Source organism: Myxocyprinus asiaticus, chromosome 23 (genome assembly GCF_019703515.2).
Source record: "Myxocyprinus asiaticus isolate MX2 ecotype Aquarium Trade chromosome 23, UBuf_Myxa_2, whole genome shotgun sequence".
Classification (NCBI taxonomy): Eukaryota; Metazoa; Chordata; class Actinopteri; order Cypriniformes; family Catostomidae; genus Myxocyprinus; species Myxocyprinus asiaticus.
The window spans coordinates 19443511-19451729 of NC_059366.1; the positions used below are offsets into that span (position 1 = coordinate 19443511).

At 37.7% G+C, this 8219-nt stretch overlaps 1 pseudogene; it reads left to right on the forward strand.

Moving 5' to 3' along the window:
- The first annotated feature begins 1010 nt into the window (after positions 1–1010).
- On the forward strand, positions 1011–7492 carry LOC127414329 (UPF0193 protein EVG1 homolog; annotated as a pseudogene).
- Positions 7493–8219: the final 727 nt, after the last annotated feature.

The window sequence follows — 8219 nt, forward strand, 5'->3', positions numbered from 1 at the left end:
CTTTCTTTTCTTTTTTCTTTTCTTATGTTTGTGTTGTTTGACAATGCACACAAAGAGATCTGAGTCCACTTTAAAGTTCAGATACAACGTGAATGCAACAAGAACTTTTTTTTCCTCAGTTTAATTTTGGGTCAGCCGAAAGAGATCTGAGTTTGGTACTTTTAAAGACGTACAAGTATGAACACCCTTATAGAGTAACTATTTATATTGGCTGCAGAGTGTGGGCAAAACATTACATCACAATTTGTAGCTTTTGCACACCTTGTTGAACAAAACAGCTGTTGTTTCTTTGCAATTTTTTGCCTTGTTGTTCTTTTAGCCTTAATATCTAAGCAGCAATACGAGATGTTAAATGTTTATCATATCATAAGTTAAAATCGCAAGCAAAATTTTTTGTGATTGTGATTTAATTTGTCAAAATAATTACAATGATTTGTTTTTTACTGAATCGTGCAGCTCGACTACTGTCTACCTCTGAACTTGAAAAGTCATGTACTCATCTGCAGCTCTGCAATCTTGTTACAATCTTTTATCTCGGAAAGGTTTCCTTGCCATTTCTTTTCCCTCACTCTCTCTTTCTATCTCAGCCCTTCATTTCTGAGTCCTCATATCACTCTTGTGGCCAGAATTTCATTAGATTGAGGGCCTGGACTGGCTTTGTTGATCCAAACTGCTTCGCTCATCTGTCAAGGCAAGGCACTGACCCTCTCCCTCACTCCATTTCTCCATCAACCTCTCCTAAGGGAGATCTCAAACCTTATCAGCCCTCATCTTTTTCATTAATTCTGTCCTTACTCTCATATTTGTCACAAAGATCTCTTGACCCCTAGGTTGAGTGACTTGGCTATGACAGTGGACAGCTGTCTGCTAAGCCACCTGCCCTTTGGTGCTCTGTCTGTCTCTGTTTCTGTCTGCGCACTGGCCTACAGTTCTTCCGTCCACTCATCCATCCATTCTTTCCAGGACTTCTCTGTTTGTGTAGCCCCTGGCTAGTTAGGCATGGGTATATGATGGGCGGTTGTCAGTCAAGGGAGGAAGGGGGTGTTTCAGAAGCCGTCACAGGCTTTCAGGATCATATGCTGGGTGTCACCTTCTCTCTGCCCTTCAGCAACACAAAACCTTCAGTCACACGCTTACAAACATACAAGCACTCTTTAGAGAGCATCTTCAGCTCTGTGCTCCTGTCAAAGAGCTCAAGAGACTTTACTTTTATCCCACTCTCAAATAGAGTGCGAGCACACTCTTAAAAAATAAAAGTTCCAATAAGAACTAGACAAAGGTTCTAAAGCCTGAAGCTACAGGAAAACATCTTGGTTACGAACGTAACCTTGGTTCCCTGAGAGAAAACGAGACGTTGTGTAATTAGGCAAATGGGACTACGTCAGTGAGTCACGTGGTCTGAAGCCTGTATACGATCACACCAATTTTTTTAGCTGATGGTGCTGAAGTGACGCCCATAGGGAGCCGCGTCATGGAATCCATATAGGTGGATGCATGGTGCTCATTTAAGATGGTATCAACTACTGTGGGTGATAAACCATCATTCAAAAGAGGGCCCCGTTGAGGGGCCAAAACCACAATTTTCATAACTGGTGGTGCCAAATGCTGCCCTGCGCCTGACACAACATGTCCATTCTGAATGGAATCTCCCAAGGCATTCCTTCCAGGAGAGAGACCAGAGTCGAAAACCACATTTGAGATGGCCGGTACGGCGCCACTAACAGAATCCGAACACAATCCTCCCGAACCCTCTACAGAACCGAGTGCAGCAGGTTGATCGGTGAAAATGCGTAAAGACGCGCTATCAGCCACCGATGCGCCAGCGCATCGATGCCCAGTGGTGCTGGGGGCGAGAGAGAAAACCAGAGGGGACAGTGTGACGTCTCGCTGGATTCAAACAGGTCCACTTCCGCTCTGCTGAACCTCATCCATATTTGATCTACAATCTCTGGGTGTAATGTCCATTCTCCAGGCAACAGAACCTGTCTGGACAGGAGACCCACCCCCACATTCAACCGGCCCGAACATGTACTGCTCATAGAGACAGCACATTGTCCCGTGCCCAGAGTAGAACGCGATGTGCCAGCCTGAGTATGGCACGACAACGCACTCTTCCCTGGCGGTTGATGTAAGCCACCACCGTCCTTTTGTCTGACCGGATGAGAATGTTACTGCCCCGAATTTTGGGAAGGAAATACCTCAAAGCCAACAGCACCCCTAGCATCTCCAGACAGTTTATGTGCCAATTCAGCCACTGACCCATCCACTCCTTGAGCAGGACAGTTCTCGTACACAGCGCCCCAACCCACATCAGAAAAAAGAGAAAATTTCTCATTTTTACCTTGTCAAGAAGAATATAAAAATATAAGGATAAACTATCTTTTTTACTAGAAAATGTTGTTATTCATGACATATTTTGTTATTACCAGAAAGGATCTAATTTTACTAGAAAATAAGTCGTTTATAGATTGTTTTTATTTGTGAAATGTGATGTAGGCTCATATGAAACACAGAGCATTTGTTTGTTAAGCCAGTGGTACAGGACAACTACTCTTAATTTTCTCTCAAATGGCCCTTTGTATTTGCAAATCGCTTTCTGTTTGTTTGAGAGTCGAGTTTTCCTTTGCAAAGCGGATTGTGTTTGTTTGCAAAACGTTCTATTTGTTTGTTTACTTTTGGCATAAATCTGGCTCCACAGAAAGTGGTATTAATGAAGAGGTTAATCTGTTTCCCCAGATATTTAAAAATGGTCAAAAAACATGTGGCTATAATCCACAATATTTTCAGTGAGTCCTCTGTATTTCGCAAGATGGGCGGAATTTCCGGTTGGCTAGCGGAAGTGCGTTTTGTGTGTAGTGCACTGCTTGCTTGCGTGTCACGCGGTTAAGTTCTTGCTTTTTAAATGTTGTAAGATGTCTTAAAAATGTGTGTTATTTGTGTTAAAAAGTATTGTTATTAATGTTATTCGTTTATTGCGCAAGACCAACAAAAAAGAAACTATTTTTATTTCTCTCTTTCCCATTTTTTTTTTTGATTTTTTTTTTTTTTTGGGTGGGATTTGCAAAAAAAAAAAAAAAAACTGATACTGGAGCAGGACAGAATCTTAGGGGACCAGGACTGAAAAATTTGCGCAGACCTGTGGTACATTAACAGCAGCCACATGGTCACTGCACACTGAGACAGCACCATGGCATTGCACAAAAATATCTCTTATTACAGTTCTAGCTCACGTGATGTCTCAGACTCTCTGGTTTGCAGCAGCCACTTCTTGAATGTGTCGCTGCTTTCGGCCAATGACAAAAATAGAAAAACACTACACATTTCCTGTGCTGTTTTGTGATTGGTTTGGCAGTCTACAGCCCACCCTTAATGTTTGCAACACACAGCCCACCCCATATTGCTTTTAACCAATGCACAAACTGGGGGAAAAAAAAAGATTTTTTTATTTAAACCCATGTTTCAAACATGTTTGATTGGGTGGGCAAGATTCACGTTTGTTTGGGTGGGCTCAGCCCACCCCTGCCCATGCCTACAGCCGGGCCCGTGTGTAACCCTCTTCCACTTGTGTCTGAAATGTCCAAATGCCAGCTCTACAAGCTCACTTTGTATATCACAGAAATGTAAAGTGTTTTCTGTTTGTTATGTTTTTTTTGTTACAGGGATCATGGCCAGTGGATCACCAACACAAAAGTATGAGCCCAGAGTTACGCAATATAGCAAAGAGACACGACAATTAATTCAACGTGTGTGTGTGTGTCTTATGAACATGGCAACACATATTAATATCTTCTTTTAGTTTATCTTTTCTTTGACTTCACCTATGGTTTTGTTTTGTTTGATTGTAGTAATGATACAGGAGTCTCGACTGATGGACTTTCATCAGAGACAGATCAACAGTCAACTAAAGAGTAAGTTCAGGTCTAATAATATCTTGTCTTGGCAGCTGCAGTTCATCTGCAATTCACTGTTTTGTGCCAACAGTAACACTATTTGCTATTGTTTATTTACACTATCTGTTTGAGCAGAAGGGGGCGCTCTTTCATTAAACTTTAATCTCACCCCAACGGAGCCCTGTGTGCAGTCAGAGCCCAGTCACTAGAATGACCACACAGATGGGTCACCCACAGAGATGCAACACAGAAAGATGGCATGCTGGAGACAATTACAAATGAGAACAGTTTCGGCCTAGTGCAACTTGTGAGTACTAGTTTTAGTTACTTTTTAAACCAAAGCATGTTGCCCATTTATGTCAAATACTGCAGTTAAATCAATTAGCCTAATTTAACCCTTAAATGCACGGGTGTTTCGCCAAACATAATTACATACTTGGGTCTTTACCGACCCGGCATGTATATCTGTCACAAATGGATCTACAAAATGCCCAGATAGTGTAACATTTTCAAAACATTTTCGAGACAATTAGAAAATAATATATGACATGTTTTGAAGTTTTTATTTTTCATATATCAAAGAGCTATGCAGAAAATATAGAACAGGATTCATTTCTTCCGCACTGAAATTTCATGAGACTCAACTGGCTGTCAAACACATATTGAGCTTCTATAGCCTCACTATTCACAATATGGTTTTAAAGAATTTTTAAGAATATATGTGATAAGACAATGTGATTTCTTTTCTTAAGAAAATGTGATATGTTTTTAAGAATATGTGATATCATTTGAAAGCACAACTTAACTTTTAATAAACATCAGTCAAGCAAGCATTTTTTATGATAGAAAATATACTGTTAATGTACTTATACTGTTTCTTAGGCCTAAAACACTGCTTTAATGCTCAGTGTCAAATATGATCTTATCTGAACAATTTCAGAAGTGTGTGTCACCTCTCTGTCTGTTGAATTGGTCACTGATCTTTAAAAAAATAAAAATAATAGACAAACATCACCATTAAAGGGATTGTAACAAGATGTGTATGACTCTCTTTTGTTCTGCAAAACACAAACAAAGATTTTTAAAAGAATACTTCAGCTCTGTTGGTCCTCACAATGCAAATGAATGGTGATCAGAACTTTGAAGTCCCAAAAGGCAGTATAAAAGTAATCCATAATCCAATCCAGTGGTTAAATCAATATCTTCTGAAGCGATATGATAATGATAAATGTTCCCTTGCACTAAGATTAAGCAAAAAAACATCTTAAAATGTAATTATTTTATCTCAAAAAGTGTGTGTGGGGGGCAAATTTTGTTATTTCTAAAAGTGAGGGGGACATGTCCCCCCAGTTATGATGGTTCTACATCCCTGCACAAATGTTTTATCTCAGGCACTTTTTGAGGATAAATAGATGCACAATTTACAAAATTTCAGTTCACCAAATGGCAATAGCCAAATCATACCATCAAGTGTTACATTTGCTGTAGTTTACTTTCACATTGCTTCTTCGTCAAATAGGCATGTCAAATGTAAATTAAGTCAATCACTGAAACATCAGCACCACCTCGATTAAGAAATAGCATGTATAATATGTACTGTATGTGTGCACAAATTAAATGCTGATTATTCACCTCTGTCACACAGAAAATCAATGTGATATAGTAGTCATTTGTATAAATATAATATACTAATTTGTCTTGTAATTAATATTGTAACATCCCTTTGACTGTAGAACATATTCTTTTGGTCTGTGCTATTTTTAATGCCATGAGACGTTGTTTATTATCAGAAAATACCTTGAAGGACTTGTTTTGTAAAGTGTGCCCAGAAAAGCTTTTAGAATTTTTATCACAAGTACAGCTAAAGAATAGTCTATTAACTTGTCATATTGTATAGGATTGATTAACTTTTTGTGAAATGTGTTATATTTATAGATGGTTTGATTATTACTACTTGTTTTTGCCTTGAAATAGCCTTTGAAGCTGATATGGCAAAAAACTCAAATACAAACAAACAAATAATAATAATTTGTAATAAACAAATAAATATATATATCCTGTGATAGTAAGCTTATACAGATATGAAATAATCATAAACATATGATTTATGGAAGTGCAAAAAAAAAAAAAAAAGAAAAAGAAAAAACAAATAGAAAAAGAAAATTAACACTATTACAGATCTGGGATCTTAAATGACCCTATACACTTTTGGTAAATTTGCAGTACACTGAAAAATAGGTCTATATACATTTCTTTTTCTCCCACCATCCGTGTTATAAGTGTTAGAAGAAAGACCTCTCCATCCTCCTCTGCTGATCTTTCTCTCTCTCTCTCTCTCTCTCTCTCTCCCAAGGTGATCTAGAGAAAGAGAAGAGAATGCTACAGAATCTTCTTGCTACTGGCCAAGAGGAAGCTGGGCCAACTCACTCCCAGAGAGACTACACAGAGAGAAGAGAGCAGCAGATAGACAGGTTCCAAGAGGGTGGGACACGCAGTCTATTAAGTTTGCGTTAATTTGAATCTGTCATCTGAGTGAATTGAATTAATAGTTTAAACAAAATTGATTGATAAGTGTGAAATAGTTTGATAAGTGATGTTTTTATTTTTATATTATTTATTCTTTTGTTACATGCCACAAATTCTGTGATGTGCTTTCCTAGTTTAGAGGGATACATGTAATGTTTACTGAAACACTCTAACATCCTTTATAAGCATTAGAGGAGCATAGTATCAGCATTTCTTGCTAGCACTGGAACTATAATTAAATTGTAATTTCGTTCCAACAGTTTTGGATGAAATTGAGGACAGAAGGCGGTTTTTAGAAAAGATGATGGCAGTTGGAAAAAGTCACCAATACCAGAACATTATAAACACTGAATTATCTCAGGTAAAGACACAAATACTACATAAATACATACTGTGGTATATAACACATACATCAACAACACCAACCATCATCAGTTCTTCAGTGTGACTGTATCCTCAATTTATTCATGAGTCATGATAATTTAAGGTTGACTAGGACTATGAAAAGCCTCTGAACTTTGAGATTATGAAATTTTATATATCTGTCATTTAGCAACTTTTGACACAGTGAATCATCAGGTCTTCCTGTCCACACTGGCATCACATGAACTGCGCTTAGCTAGTTTGAGTCGTACCTCACCGGCAGATCCTTCAGGATCTTCTGGAGGGAATAGGGGAGCCTGACGACCCCACCGTCTCATATCTTTGCCTATCTTTTGGAGATCTTCAGCTCAACATTGCCAAAACAAAACTCCTTGTGGTCTTATAGCTAACCCATCTGTTGACCACTACCTCGCTGAACAGCTTAACTTCACTGCCCACATATCAGCAACCGTGCAGTCTTGCAGATGGTACCGAATGCGGCGGTGCATCTCGTCTTCAAGACCCATGGTGAAGAACTGAGGATCCTTATGATGAATGGAAAAGAAGGATGACAAAGCAGAGAGATGGAGGAAGAGATGGTGGTAGGGTGAAAAAAAATAATAAAAACAATTACTGCGATGTGAAAGCCAGTGGGTCAGATAATATGTACCTGTGCGAGATATGAACAGTGTGAACATTAAAAATCAAAATGTATTGTTGTTGTTTTTTTTTTTTTTCATTTAGTTTTATTTGTCACATCCTCTGTCCTGAAAGCACTGGAATTGTTTTAGAGGCACCATGTATAATATTTTAGATTTATTCAGCAACCCTTGGTTTGAGTTGTCTTGTTATTGGGTTATAGTAGTATAATTTAACAATCTTTGTGTTTTTAATCTTTGTGTGAACATTAGTGTTTTTAATATTAATCAGTTATGCTACTAAAATATATGTTTATATGTTGTCCAAAGAGCGAAATCTGATGTGCATCCGTTTATCATTTCTGTTCCACAACTCTGTTTTGGTCCTTTTACCAAAGCGATTCAGACACTTTATGCAAATAATAATTGTTCTTTCAAATTGAAAATGGGTGCTTCTAGATTCAATTTGGAAAGTGTAATCTGACAAGTTTATCTGATTTCACCTTATTAATTTTATTTTTATAGGAATTTCTATAGTCAAGTTTATATGTTTAATGTTTATTATTTATTGTAAATAGTACATATTATGTACAAACATGTAACAATAGATAGAGATAGATAGATTGATATTGATTGATTATTATTAGATATTGATAACAAATAATTTGCTAAATTAATATTTCTGTAATGTACATAGTTAGAAGATCCCCTGTATAATTAGCTGAGAGATAATTTATTTCATAAGCAAAATGGACATTATGGGCCCTATTTTAAGAGCACTAGCATTAAGCACAGCGCTTTG